Here is an 11,967-nt window from a genome sequence, read left to right on the forward strand (position 1 = left end):
TCTGTCTTCGAATGGGGAATTAAAATGCTGGAAAGAAAGATAGGACTTGGAATGAAAAAAGTTGGAATTGAGTGCTGGCTTTGCTGACTTACTACAGAGCTCCTTCAGGCAGTTCTCTCGTTCTCTTCTTCCTTTATAAATGTTGTACCTTACTAAATTACCCTTAATATCATTTCCATCTCAAAAGACTCCATGACTCTAACTGAGGACTCGTCTCCAAATTCTATGAACAGAGCCTTTTTAGTGCTATGTTTTATGATTCTGAATGAAGGTCTTCCTTTCCTTTGACACTGCAGAAAAGGGGGAGAGAGTCCTGACAAGAGACTGTGGATAGTTAACCGCGATGTCATATGGCACAAAGAACAGCTGCACTGCAAACATTTCCTCTTCCAAAATATATATATATATATATATATATATACACACATACAAATAAATAAAACGATGTGCCAAAGTGCACAAAAAAAGAGTAACTAGTAGAAGGGCAAGAGCTTCTGGAATGTTAGCTTTATTTAGCCCAAAATGATTGGCAACCAGTTGTGACTTTGTTACTCAATGCATCTATGTTGCCATTCCAAACAGTTGTTGCAATTGCTCCAGAGAGAACAGTAAGCCTGTGTCGCTGTTTTTCTTCTCTCTTCTAGTTGGGTGAAGAGAAATGCACATATAACCTGCTTTGAAAAATATTAGTGGTTAGAATCAGGGTCTGTTGATGGTTCTGTAGAATTTATCTACTCTCATGTGGTCTTATTTCAAGAAAAATGTTTTCCCCTTACTGATATATAATGCCTACTTATTGTACAACATTTGTAAAAACACAAATGTAAACGAAAATAAATACTGTCATAACCTCAACACCAAGACATAACCACATTTTGGAAATATATCTTGTAAAAAGCCAAAAGGGAAAGGGTGGTAGGAAATGAATACACATGAAAATTGAGACCTGGAGAAGTAACCTTTGCTGCATCTACGGATTCTTTATACTACAGCGCACTTCCTCAGGGGCTCAGCTAAGCATTTCAGAAGACTGAAAGTGTTGTTGACATTTAAAAGCTACAGCATGGGCTTGGGATAAGGCAATTTTGTTCTCTATTTCTTAGAGAAGAAAAGAATCACAGTGCACACCAGGAAAATAATTTTGGAAACTCAGTTAATTGTGAAGGTAAGGCTGAACCAGCTTGTGGTTAAAGCTACAAAAGAAATATTGTTCACTTCCCATAAATGATTTCCCATATGTAAAGTGGGGCCGATCCTAGCAGGTGACTTCAGAGACATAGAAACATTTAACCACAGATGAATAAATCTTGCAAACACATTTTTTAAAAATGCAAAGAGTAACCTTTAAAATAAAATCTGTGGCTGTCACATTTGGAGACTGAAAGTTCAAAAAGCGGGGTTTGTTTATACCAACCACAGAGGCTAGGGATCTGTGGTTTTATTGGATTTCTCATCCCAAGAAAATATTTACACTTGGAGGAGAAGATGCATTTTTAACTATAAAAGCCATACATAGCATATTTGTGGACAATATTGCAAATAAAAATATCTTTTTTTCCCTCGCCTGACAAAACAGACAGTTCTGTTTAAGGCATCAAAAAATTAGGTAAAATAATCACAGTTCTTTTAAATATGTGAGGCTTTTTATTTTTAGTGGAGATGTATATGGGTGGTTGCCATGAAGGAGAAAGATCTTTGGTGAGTGTCCTGCTTTCTGCTACTACAAAATTCCAGTCGCTAGAGTTTTTGGAAGTCTAGATCTGTGTGCACGAGAAGAGAAAAGAATACCACAGAGAGAGCCAGAAAGATAAAATAGCATGGACGTAGCTCAATAGACCAGAGGCAAAATGAAATAACATTATTGTGGAAAAAAAGACAATTTGGGGAAGTGTAATAATGTTTGTCATTTATTTTATATATATACATATTTTTAATATTTATTTATTTATTTATTTTTGAGATGAAGTGTCCTACTGTCATCCAGGCTGGAGTGCAGTGGTGTGATTTCAGCTCACTGCAACCTCTGCCTCCTGAGTTCAAATGATTCTCCTGTCTCAGCCTCCCAAGTAGTTGGGATTAGAGCTGCGCATCACCATGCTCGGCTAATTTTTGTATTTTTAGTAGAGTCGAGTTTTCACCATGTTGGCCAGGCTGGTCTTGGTCTCCTGACCTCAAGGGACACACCAGCCTCAGCCTCCCAAAGTGCTGGGATTACAGGCATGAGCCACTGCGCTTGGCCAACAATGTTTGTCATTTAATGATTGACAATCAAATTATTTTAAAAAACATTGATTTAGGGGTCAATTGGTTTGAGGGGGAAAAAAGCCCTTCAAACTAAATATTAGCTTTATGCATGAGCATTTATGCCATAAAACAAAGTTTTCATTTTTAGTTGAAGCTTGGATATTTCTGAGCAACAGAGGTAGAAATTAAAAAAAACCTGGCTGGGCGCAGTAGCTCATGCCTGTAATCCCAGCATTTTGGGAGGCTGAGGTGGGCGGATCACAAGGTCAGGAGTTCGAGATCAGCCTGACCTATATGTTGAAATGCCATCTCTACTAAAAATACAACAATTGTCCGGACTCGGTGGCATGCGCCTGTCACCCCAGCTACTCAGGCGCTGAGGCAGGAGAATCGCTTGAACCCGGGAGGCAGAGGTTGCAGTGAGCCGAGATCACGCGACAGCACTCCAGCCTGGGCGACAGAGTGAGACTCTGTCTCAAAATAAATAAATAAATAAATAAATAAAATAAAACAAAAGCTGCCTTCAAGCTGGGGAAAGTGATCCAGAAGTAGTGTGGCAACACAGAATGGTCTTTTGTCTTTCCAAAAATAATACCTGAACGCATTAGAATAGAAAGGGTCAGACCTCCTCCTGAATATCCCCTATCTCCTCCCTCATTTTTGTAGCTCAGATCGCCTCACTGAAGGATATTAGGAAAACTCCATGACAAAGCCACATAAAGAACTTCTCAAACTGTACTGTAGGGCTGAAATTTCATTGCAGCAAGTGAAGTACGGGGAGACAGAAGTTTGCCTCTACTCCCTTAGGGTTCTGGCTGGGCCTGAGAATGAAATTGACATAAGATAGATTCACAGGAAGAAAACGTGCAGATATTTACATGTCCACAGGAGCCCCCATAAGGAAACGAAGACACAGAGATGTGGCAAAACCTGAGTGCTGATATACTAGGTTGAACAAAGAATAGCAATTGTGGAACAGTAGCTAAAATGTATAGGGAGGCTGAAGGAAGGTATGAGTTATAGCGAGATCTGTTTGTACACATTTTTCTCAGCCTTGACTGCCTGTCTCTTGTGACAAAAGTGTTTCTTCTCTCCCGGTATAAGGTAGGCAGCTTTCACATGGACGTTCTCTGCTGTCTCCGGTGAAAAGAATATTTCCTTTTTCTCAGTACAGAGAGGGCGGATTGTCCTTTTCGTTTCTGCTATTTGTTAAGTGCCTTTAGATCAAAATAATCCATATGCAAAAGTGGCATACTATGGGGTGGCACATTCTGTCACCCTTCAGGGCAAATATTGTTTGGAATACGAAAATGAGTGATGACAAGGGTTGGGTGTCTTTTGTTTGCTAGTTTGTTTTAGGTTATGATGGAATTTCAGGACAATATTATTTCAAAATATAACACCTTGACATTTGAGAAAGCAGGAGATACAGGAAAGTCACTCTCACCTTCCCCTCACCCTTCTCCCCTAAAGCAGGTCATAAAATCTAGGGAGGTCGCTCTCTGACCTTTTCCTGTACTTCTTCCCTGAAGTAGGTCATCAGGCCCTCATGTGAGGGGCACCCTTCCAACACCAAGAGAAAAAAAAAAAATCCTTGTCTCAGAAGACTCAGGAACACAATGAAAAATAGGAACAAACAGAATTTGCTAATCTTCCCCTAGTTTATTACCATCCTATCACACCCTGTTGTCAGCTGGCTTATTTTAGCTGTTGTATTCCTAGGAAAAGAATCCCTGTTTAAACCAGGTTATACTCTCTTAAGAATCATCTGAAAGCCAAGCTACTACTTTGGGTAAATAGCAAGATCCTACTTATGACTATTTTTGATAAGGTACCAACTGTGGGCCTGACATTATGCTCAGGGATTCGCATGTATCATCTCATTGAATCCCCACAACGATCTTGTGAATTAGGAGTGATGATCACTGTTTTACAGACATAAACACCTTGGTTTAGGATGGTCGAGGAATGCGCCCAAGCTTAAGTCATACCTAGAAACCAAGCAAACTGTGCCTTATGTCTGGCTTGTTAGTTGATACCCAAGTCTATGCCCCTACCCCTCATTATTCTAGAAAAGAAGTGTCACCTGTAATTTGAAAATACTAACTCAATATTCAAATCACTTTCCCAACTAAAAAGTGATCAATCTTTGTTTCATGGTTTGAAACTTATGCAGTTTCTACCCACTTTTGCACAATCTTCAGGTCCTTCGAAAAGTTGTTCTTGGTGTTACATTTTGAGTTTGTAATTGAAGCTGGCAACAGGGTAAATCTGCCATCATCAAGCTACTTTGCCATGATAAGAAACTAGAACTTTTTTTTTTATCCCGGTTACAATGTCTTTGTGTTTTCTCTTTTCGTTGGTGTGTGCAATGTCTGTCTTTTCAATGAACTGTTAATCACATGAGAGGCGTGCCATAAAACAAAGCTTTCAAGGTAATCCGTGCTTGTCACAAGCTCTCTCCCACTGACTTTGACTACCACTGCATATTTTATGACCCTCACCTTGATTTCGAGAAGAATACAAATATATGGCTTGTGCTGTGTGAATTTTGATTATTGTATGTGGGCATTACAATGCACAAAATCATTAGTGAGAATGCAAACACATACAACACACATGAGATGAGAATGTAATAATCTTTTATAATCACTCAAAATAAGCAGATTATATGGTAGCTCCAAATGTTATGGAAATGAAACATTAAGTTCAGGGCTGTTGTTGTGCCATGTACCACTGGGCAATTCAGAGTGAGTGTGAGTGAATGTGAGTTCAGTACAATGTTGTCTTACAGAAGATGGAGAGGAGAGACTTTCTGTTGGGTGCAGAGCCAGGGAGATGCCCCTCACCATCAGAATACCACACTGGATGGATGGAGCTTCACATCAGCTACACTAAGATTGCTTTCTTGTGATGAAGTCCTCTGAGGAGCATCCTTGTCTGCTCCCTGAGCCTAAATCCCGATTTCACTTCAGTCAGTGCTCTCGGAAGCTTCCTTTCCCCGTTAATGACCTCACGGACACAACAGAGCAAGGCAACATCCCATAGTTTTTGGTATATTCGTCCCTCTGCCTCTCCATTTCGTTTCTCTACTCTGAATCTATAAGGTATTGGGAGGAGGCATTACCTCTAGGAAAACGAGAGGTAACTGTCTACTTACTCTTAGATTCTTCCCCAAGTAACAAGGAGTAAAAATGGGATGCTATTAAAACAAAGCTGGGGAACTTCAATCAGTAGATTGCAAGAAGACTTAAATGTGGACCATATGTTCAGGGACTAACCGGGTTGGCTTGGTTCACCGTCATCTTCCTAGAGTTTAGTATGGTGCCTGGCTCATAGTACATTCTCCATACATTTTTGGTGAATTAATTGATGAGAAAAAAGACCCAATGAGCCTTTAACTCTTAGCTTGCCTAATTAAGGCAATCCCTACTCTCAGAGAAGTTATGAATTAATGAGGAAGACAAGCAACTAAACAAAGGTTTAAAACAAAAACATGAGTGTTATGCAAAGAGGCATAAAAGGGACAATGGAAACACAGTGCTAGGGGACCTGGCTTGTCCTGGGGAATGTGTTCTTAAAAAAGTAACTTTGAACCCGTCAATAGCCAAGAAAAGGGAGGGAAAAGTTCCAGACAAGGAAATGTGAAGAATCAGCCCCAAGAAAGAGCATGGATCATAGTAGATTTGAAAAGCTGAAAAATATTAAATACGTTTATGAGAGGAACATTGATGTTCATGTAAATAGAAAGAGACAGGAAACTGCTCATGCAGCTCTTGCTGATACCAAGAAGTTTGAACTTCAGGGCCAGAGGCAATCACTGAACAATTTGTGTTTTGGAAAGGACTCAGGCTGCAGGAGAGTATATTGGATGTGAACGAAACTGGAAGTTGGGAGCCTATTTAAACCTTTCCAGCCCTGAAGGGATTTCTTTTGACTCTGATAAGAGAAGAGGCCACAGAAATGAAGGTAAATTGACATACACAAGACATGTCAAGGAATCAGAGTCCACAGTGTTTGTAAGGGGGCGGCAGGTGGCAGGAAGCAGGAGGAGGATAAATGAAGGGTTCAGATGGCATCCAGGCGTGGCAGCAGTCTTTAATTATGGACCCAAGAGAGAAAGGTCTGGGCAGGTTCTCCCAGTTCTAAAGCTGTGCTGGCTTTCCAATCTAGTTGATCTAAAATAATTTTACTATCACCAAAATTGCTCTGTTTCACCCTGTTTTTATACTTTATTTGGCTTGATTTCATTCTTTTATGCTTCCTTTCCAGATCATGGGCTTCCAGTGCATTGCTTCATTTACCATGGGAGGAAAGTGCTTTTGAAGCTCCAAATCCAATCCCTGAAGCAAGATTAATAAACAAAGATCTTCTCCAGTGTGCAAATCCTCATGGGACTTAGGTGGATTAGCTACAGCCTAGACCCGAGGCATGTGGCACACCTGTGCATTGCCACATATAGTTCAGAAATAACACCAGTTCATGTCTACAACAAGGCCTTTGAACCTGAGTATTCTCTTTCTGGTGTTCAATGCTGGAGCTGCAGTGAGAGCCTGCCGTTCCCCAAATTTTGCCCCTGAGGCGCCTTACTTGTCTCACCATAATCTAGTTCATTTGAACACTTCTCCAAATACACTGTAGGAGTACAACGGAGTTAGCTTGTTTCAAGGGAGAGTTTTTTATTGGGAAGATGACCTAATTGGCTAAGTTCAAGTTTGTGGAAACAACATATCTGAGGAATCCGAATCAGATCGATGAAATAGACAGAGTTTCTAGCAACTGTACTGTGAATAACGTCCTGAAAGATGCTGCTGCTGGAACTCGATTCCACAGCTATGGGCGTTTGTTGGAAGGCACCCAAAAGGGATTCCAAGGGCCCTGCCTCTACTGACTGCCATTTATTCTTAAAGCACTAGGCTCAACAGTTGAGCTTTGTGTGGTATTGAGTGGGTTTTGTGATTACTTGTTTGCCATTGTTAGTGTCAGCCTGTCAACACCTTGAAGGGCAGAGCATTTTTTGTTTGTTTTGAAAATTACTCAATAGCAAATCCTTAATTATACAGCAGTATGGCTTTTTGAAAGGTTGAGTGATGCACTGCTGTTGTTTTAGATTTCTTTCAGGCTAAATCTTATGGGGTGTATAGCCTTCAATAACTAAATGCATATAATGCAGTTGAATCACCCTTGAGCCTGCCATTAATTATCTCACATATATCTTCATTTTCAGCCTAGTGATGTGGGCCAGCATTCAAGACAGCTAGAAAAGATATCCAGTAAAGGTTTTGAAGTTCCTTTGTATGGATGGATTTATGATAATAGACACATGTGAACCATACACACATACATGCATGTATGCACACATCTACTTTGACATCTACATCTGCTTAATACCACATTCACGGATAAACGTAACACATGCACACATAAATGTGTCACACACATCTTTACACATATATGCACACTCGCATGTTTATTGTATTTGAATTTTTTGGTTGCAAGTAACAAGAAACCAAACTCAAATACACCTAAACCATAAAAGGAATCCATAAGTTCGCAAAGGTTATTTCATTCCCTCTTTCCCCTATATCCCAAGGTTGATCCTCTTTATGTTTGTGAAATGGCTGCTAAAAACCTCCATATTGAAGTGTAGCAGGAAGAGTATGTCTTTTTGGATAGCTTCTTTGGAAAAGTGAGGAAGCTTTTTTCTCAGAAATCTTAACAGACCTTCTCTCATTTTTTATTGTTGGAATTGAGTTTCAAGCCCATCACTAATTTAATCCCTGTAACCAGTGAGATGAAATATGAAGATGGCCTTAAATGAATCCCTGGAGCTGATGGGTTATTACGTGGGACCCAGGGTCAGATTTTCCAGAAACATTTAGGCTGCATAGGGTAAAAGGCAGATACCCAATGGAAAATCAAACTCTGTTACCAAGAGGTAGGTTGCCCAAATCCTGGGTGGCTCATGTTCATAAATGTGCCTACCCCGGCTCCTGCACATGTGCACACACACAACATGGCTGTTAGAATTTCCACAACCAAAGATTCCCTTTGTTACTGAATTGCTTTCTGCACCTCGTGTTTTGACAGATTCTGTCTACTAAGAAACTGAGAGCAATATGATCACTAATTCATTTTCGCATTTTCATGCCTGAGAAGCTGGTATTACCACAATGAGTTTATGTAATTCCAGCCAATATTAAAGCAATACAATTGATGTTTTAGGTAGCCTGGGAGACCTTATAGGAAGTAAATGTACAGTTGTAATTAGAATTATTGAAATCTTAAAAATAGAAGATTATTTGCAGGAGTTGGGGGCCTTTTTGAGAAGCAATTTTGTAAAATGTGCCTTCTTAGGTCAAAATTTGGCTAGACCTTTCTTGGTAGATGCAGGAAACCATGATGACTAATCCATTGCACAAATCACTGCAAGTAGATGTGCCCTTTGCACCTGCCCCTCTTTCACGTTCCCTTCCACTTCCTTTCTTCTCCAATGACACGATATCACTGAAGAGGCTCTCCTCTGGAAGAAAATACTTTGAAGTCATTTAACTATGTTAAAAAAAAAAAAGCTTGAGGAAGCAGTTTGTTTTCAGAGAGTGTATTTATCAACAACTTTCCACTCTCAGTAGTTTAGAAAAATAAAAGTTTATTTCTTATTTACACCATAGTTTAAAGTGGGTTGTTCACAGGCTGTTATGGGGCTCTGCTCCATGCTGTGATACAGAGAACCAGGCTCCTTCCATCTAAGAGTTCCTAGGGCCTTGGAGTCTTCCAGTGGAGCCTGTTTATCCAGCTAGTGGATGAAAGAAGGCTGATGATACATGGCTGAAACATGAATGATTATGTAAGCAGATTGCAGTGTCCCTGCCTGGCAGTGGTACACATTACTTCTGCCTACATTCCACTGGCTAGGACACATAGTGATGTGACCACAACGATTTGCAAGGTTGCTGAAAAATGTAGTCAAAATGTGTGCCCAGATGGAAAGGGAAACAAGGGTGGCTAGAACACACAGGCATCTTTGCTACCGATAGACAAACGTTCATTTAGAATCTTACTTTTTCTCCTACACAGGTATGAAGGAACATTTTGAATGCCAGAGTTTTTGAATCTCAGCAATTCAAATTGGGTCAAGATCATGACTAATAGGGCTGAATTCTTATTAAAGAACAGCTTGTTTTACAGTTAACAAATAAAGTTTTCTGCAAGATTTTTTTTTTCCTTTTTACCTAGAGGTCACTGAATTTACAGTCTCTTCGTGATATGGTTTGGCTCTGTGTTCCTACCCAGATCTCATGTTGAATTATGATCTTCAGTGTTGGAGGAGGGATCTGGTGGAAGTTGATTAAATCATGGGGGTGGATTTCCGCCTTGCTGTTCTCATGATAGTGAGTGAGTTCTCATGAGATCTGGTTGTTTAAAAGTGTGTAGTCTCACACCTGTAATCCCAGCACTTTGAGAGGCTGAGGTGGGTGGATCACAAGGTCAAGAGTTCCAGACTAGCCTGACCAACATGGTGAAACCCCATCTCTACTAAAAATAAAAAAAAGTTAGTTGGGTGTGGTGGTGCATGCCTGTAATCCCAGCTACTCAGGAGGTTGAGGCGGGAGAATCACTTGAACCTGGGAGGCGGAGGTTGCAGTGAACTGGGATTGTGCCACTGCACTCCAGCCTGGGCAACAGAGCGAGACTCCATCTCAAAAAAAAAAAAAAAAAAGTGTGTAGTCCCCCTTCACTTGCTCTCTCCTGCTGTCACATGAAGACATACTTACTTCCCCTTCATCCTTCCGCCATGACTGAGGCCTCCCAGCCCTGTTTCCTGTATAGCCTGTGGAACTGTGAGTCAATTTAACCTCTTTCCTTCATACATTACCTAGTCTCAGGTAGTTCTTTAGAGCAGTGTGAGGATGGATTAATATACTTAGCAGTCCCAGGACTTCTAGAAAGAGCACACCTGTAGACAAAACTATAATGCAAGTAACTTATGTTTGCTTTTAGCTTGGGGAGTGGACAGAGGTTGGTAGCTCTCGTGAATAAAAAGGTTTGTTGTGCTGTTCTGAGGCAGTACCTTCAGAAGGTGGCAGGAAGTCAGAGGAACTACTGTGTGACTGTAATGAGCCGCAGTTGAACACAGAACCTCAGAGCTTCACCCCTGGAGAAGGTTTGAGCCCCGAGAATCAGTGGACTTGAAGAGACCATAGTAGACCTGGAGAGTAGGCATCTTGGCATTAACTGGTACAGACCAACACTGGGAGGTAGGGGAATAGAAACACCAGGCATTACAAAGAATTTTGGTCATTATAAGACCCAAATTTTCTTGTGTGGCCCTAAAATGAAGTGGAGGGAACTCAAATACAGTAATGACAAATTAAATTACCAGCCAATCTTCCTGGATGGGACCATGAAGTCAGACTACTTTTTGTATACAGAAAAATCTAAAATACAATAATTCTTTCTTACCTGAGATGATGGCTGCAAATTCATGCCTTAGAGCCATTTGGGCCCTAGTACAGGGCAGATGAGTGAAATGAGCTCTCAGAAACATGAGAAAGAGGGGTGCTGGGTTGCAATGGAGGGTCTTAGGAGAGGGGTGGAAAGTGAGTTCAAGGAGGGCTACGGTTATGAAAATGTGTTCTGTGGACTCCTTGAGGTCCTCAAGACCCATTTGGGTGTCCACCAGGTCAAAACTCTTTTTATAATGATGCTAAGATATGATCTGCCTTTTCCACTCTTCTCTGTTATTCTTCTATGAGTGTACAGTGGAGTTTTCTAGAGACAACAAATTGAATAAGAAGCAGATAGGAGCATTAGCTGTCTTCTATTAAACCAGGCATGCAAGAGATTTGTAAAAATGTAAAACAATGACACTCCTCTCACTAAATATTTTTTTTTGTTTGGGGTTATATGGTTATTTTTCAAAAAATATGTAACTTCTGTTAACATGCTCTTCACTGCTGTTTAAAATGAAGTCAACAATAAATGTTTTTTAAAAATCTCGGTTTTAATTTCTAATACAGTAAATGTTAATAAATATAACCCACATGAAAGAAAAAAGTTCTTTAGGAACCACAATTATTTTTAAGAGTGTAAAGAGATCCTGACACCAAAAAGCTTGAGAATGTTGGATTAGAACAACAACTCAATCAGTGTTGAGAGAAATTAATTCTGCCACTTGTGGACTAATAACTTCAGAGTATGTGAAGCACTGAGAAGATAGATTGTTTCTTCTGGAGAAGTATCTTTAGAAGAGCAGTAGTAATTAGCCAGGGGCAACTGGTGTAGACAGCCATTAGTGAAACAACTGAATTTTAATAGCACTGAATACTGCAACTTGCAAACCTAAAAAAATTGCAATACTGCCATCTAGCGTTCTACCGTGAAAACATTTTAATATTTATTTTTTTCCTCAATTTACAATTGCGTCAGAACTGAATGACAACATAAGCCAAATGTAGTAGTTTGCCATGCATTGTTCAGGCTATTTCACCAAACATGTACCTTTAAATATCTTCGATGTCTTTTCCCATTTCTTTCTGTATGTAATCTCTTCTTTCTTCTTAGAGTTAGGATAACTGGAGAAGGTAGGATTTCAACCTACTTATACCTTGTTTCAAACTTTATATTCCTGTCATTACACAATGTAGAATGATTTAGTGGGAATGCAGGGAAACCAAATAAGTAACCTTCCTCACTTTGGTTATACCTACCTCCTCTTTCCAT

At 40.0% G+C, this 11,967-nt stretch overlaps 1 long non-coding RNA gene across 1 annotated transcript; it reads left to right on the forward strand.

The window, feature by feature from the left end:
- Window positions 1-5,059: 5,059 nt before the first annotated feature.
- Window positions 5,060-11,240, forward strand: LOC106998278 (uncharacterized). Its single transcript, XR_013417504.1, has 2 exons — window positions 5,060-6,213; window positions 6,517-11,240. It is a non-coding gene; the product is annotated as an uncharacterized LOC106998278 (long non-coding RNA).
- The last annotated feature ends 727 nt before the right edge of the window (window positions 11,241-11,967 follow it).

The sequence above is a fragment of the Macaca mulatta genome, chromosome 5, assembly GCF_049350105.2.
Source record: "Macaca mulatta isolate MMU2019108-1 chromosome 5, T2T-MMU8v2.0, whole genome shotgun sequence".
In the NCBI taxonomy this organism is placed as follows: domain Eukaryota; kingdom Metazoa; phylum Chordata; class Mammalia; order Primates; family Cercopithecidae; genus Macaca; species Macaca mulatta.